The 3655-nt window shown below is 42.5% G+C and overlaps 1 pseudogene; it reads right to left on the bottom strand.

The window, feature by feature from the left end:
• Positions 1 to 812: 812 nt before the first annotated feature.
• Positions 813 to 1427, bottom strand: LOC114904968 (annotated as a pseudogene).
• Between the last annotated feature and the right edge of the window lie 2228 nt (positions 1428 to 3655).

Here is a 3655-nt window from a genome sequence, read left to right as displayed (position 1 = left end):
CCTGAGATCGCTCACATACCTGAGAACACAGTGCAGGAATGAGGACCTTAGATTAAAATACACAAAACTAGAAAACCAGAATATTTATATTATGAAAAAAAGAGTTAAAATGCACAAGATACATCATTTATGCAGAGCTAGTGCAGTTGGCATCCTGGAGAAAGTGGGACCCAATGTACAGTCATCCAAGGGAGCAAACAAATAAAATTGTATTGGCCCAGAATGGGGTGGGAATGAACTGAGAAGCAGCAGGTCTACAGCTGTACCCACAACCACCCCTTTTGCCTATCATCACAACCCACTGCTTGGGACAGTTCTCAGCACTCCATCCCAAGAGGGGGCTATGAGGAGACAAGATGTGGAAAACCCTGCCTTACTACTGAGATATTTCCTCCCACAGATGGTGGTGGCTTGTGGGTTTAGGTATATCAATCTGGTCTCGTGCTTAATCTTTTCACTCTGGCATGGGAAATATTATTCCATACCCTTATTTAAGAGTAAAACAACTTTCCTATCCAGGCCACTTTCAAAAGCTGGAGATTCTGAGGGTGGAGACTCAGATAAAGCATGCAGGGAGGGTTACCCCCCAAAGCCCTCACGTGCATTTGGATAGAGCATGATTGGAGTTCCTTTGCCTCACCCCTTCTCCCAAACCAAGAGGGAAGAGGGGGTGACGTTACGAACCGGCCTGAGATATATGGCAGTGCCAGCTGCCCCCTACCCACCCTGTCCCCACTTTCTCCACTCTACCAATTGATGCCTGTTCCTCAAAACTTTCTGATCACAAAAGGATAGCCCCCACCTGCTGTGGCTCAATTCTGGGCCTCTGGGAGCATGGCAGGGCTATGGATCTCTTCTTCCTCCTCCCGAAAGTAGGCTGGCTTTCCCTGTGAGCTGGGAGCTTGCTGGGCCTTCAGTGGACACGAGGCTACCATATGGTTGATGCTCTGGCAGAAGTGGCACTTGGGCTGGGGTGGCCATTTGCATTCCCTGGCATGATGGTCTAGACCTCCACGGTTGTAGCACATATCTCCCTTTGATCTGCGTTTCTAAATGTTCTTCCCTTTGGGCTGCCTCTCACTCCCAATACAGAACACCCCACCAGGGCCCGTGACTTGGATAGATTCCAGGCTCTTGGCAGACTTCTTAGAGGTGAACTCCATGGCCTCACCCTCCTTCAGGCTCTGGAAGCCCTCCATGTGCAGCTTACTCTGGTTCACAAAGACATCCACCGGGGGGTTGAGTGAGACCCTGGGGTGGGCAGTCATGGCTAGGAAGCCGAATCCCATGCACATATTGAACCACTTACATATGCCAGCACCATGCATCAGCTGAGGCTCCTGAGTGGCCCCAGCCGCGGACTCCGGTGCCTCCTCTGGCCCCTTGGCGCAGCCACCTGCAAACTGCTGGTTTGACACAGAGTCCATGGTAGTCGGCAGAGTCCGAGGCCCTGGGCCCCTGGTCAGGCAACTACAGGCCCAGAGAAGTCCGGAGGCAAAGGGGTGGTTCGGAGAATAGACTGCTACATCTTCCCCAGCACAATAGCGATGGGAGAGCCCACAGCTGTTTTTGGCTTGCTTTCTCTTTCTGGACTGTGGCTGTGCTTCTTCTTTTTATTATTTATTTGACAATTGTTTAAGGCCTTGTATTTTCATCACCTTTTCATAAGTATACTTTAAAAAACTTTAAATAGAACTGCAAGCATCTTGGGGTAAGACTGTGATTGAACTGTTTTTCTGCTCTGTCCACAACAAGTACAACATAGATATGCAACATTTTTGATTGGTTTATTTCCTTTTCAATGATAGTAAGTAAGATTATGGAAATCACTTTTGGGCAACTTGAAATTTCTCAAATTGTGTTTTAAAAAATGTGTCCAGTTGGTAAGGGAGACAGTGACCACCTTCACTCTTGCTCTAAAAAATACACAAAATAAAACAAAAACAACTGGTATTGTTTCTAAAGAGCATCTTTGGTTATTCTCCAAGCCAAAACAGACTACTATTTAAAAGGTAACTGTTCATTATATTGGATTAACCATAAGAAATTGCCAGTAATCCACTGGCTTTGATTCACAGAAAAATAGACAAGATGAAAAGAAAGAGGGCTATGTACCAGATGAAGGAAAAAATTAAAACCCCAGAAAAACAACTAAATGAAGTGGAGATAGGCAACATTCCAGAAAAAGAATTCAGAATAATGACAGTTAAGAGATCCAGGACCTCGGAAAAGAAATGGAGGCAAAGATTGAGAGGATGCAAAAAATATTTAACAAAGACCTAGAAGAATTAAAGAACAAACAAACAGAGATGAACAATACAATAACTGAAATGAAAACTACACTAGAAGAAATCAATATCACAATAACTGAGGTAGAAGAACGGATAAGTGACCTGGAAGACAGAATGGTGGAATTCACTGCTGTCAAACAGAATAAAGAAAAAAGAAGGAAAAGAAATGAAGACATCCTAAGAGACCTCTGGGACAACATTAAACGCAACAACATTCACATTATAGGGGTCCCAGAAGGAGAAGAGAGAGAGAAAGGACCAGAGAAAATATTTGAAGAGAGTATAGCTGGAAACTTCACTAACATGGGAAAGGAAATAGCCACCCAAGTCCAGGAAGTGCAGAGAGTCTCAGGCAGGATAAAACCAAGGAGAAACACGCCGAGACACATAGTAATCAAATTGGCAAAACTCAAAGACAAAGAAAAATTATTGAAAGCAGCAAAGGAAAAATGACAAATAATATACAAGGGAACTCCCATTAGGGTGACAGCTGATTTCTCAGCAGAAACTCTACAAGCCAGAAGGGAGTGGCATGATATACTTAAAGTGGTGAAAGGGAAGAACCTACAACCACGATTACTCTACCAGGCAAGGATCTCATTCAGATTCAACGGAGAAATCAAAAGCTTTACAGACAAGCAAAAGCTAAGAGAATTCAGCACCACAAAACCAGCTCTACACCAAATGCTAAAGGAACTTCTCTAAGTGGGAAACACAAAAGAAGAAAAAGACCTACAAAAACAAACCCAAAACAATTAAGAAAATGGTCATGGAAACATACATATCGATAATCACCTTAAATGTGAATGAATTAAATGCTCCAACCAAAAGACACATGTTTGAGGAGTGGATAAAAAACCAAGACCCATATATATGCTGTCTACAAGAGACCCACTTCAGACCTAGGGAAACACACAGACTGAAATTGAGGGGATGGAAAAAGATATTCCATGCAAATGGAAATCAAAAGAAAGCTGCAGTAGCAATACTCATATCAGATAAAATAGACTTTAAAATAAAGAATGTTACAAGAGACAAGGAAGGACACTACATAATGATCAAGGGATCAATCCAAGAAGAAAATATAACGATTATAAATATATATGCACCCAACATAGGAGCACCTCAATACATAAGGCAACTGCTAACAGCTATAAAAGAGGAAATTGACAGTAGCACAATAATAGTGAGGGACTTTAATACCTCACTTACACCAATGGACAGATCATCCAAAATGAAAACAAATAAGGAAACACAAGCTTTAAATGACACAATAGACCAGATAGATTTAATTGATATTTATAGGACATTCCATCCAAAAAGAGCAGATTACACTTTCTTCTCAAATGCACATGAACACTCTC

Source organism: Monodon monoceros, unplaced genomic scaffold, assembly GCF_005190385.1.
Source record: "Monodon monoceros isolate NGI ecotype Baffin Bay Population unplaced genomic scaffold, NGI_Narwhal_1 Super_Scaffold_21, whole genome shotgun sequence".
NCBI lineage: Eukaryota > Metazoa > Chordata > Mammalia > Artiodactyla > Monodontidae > Monodon > Monodon monoceros.
Note: the sequence above shows the minus strand (reverse complement) of the source record. Positions and strands in the feature narration are given on the sequence as shown.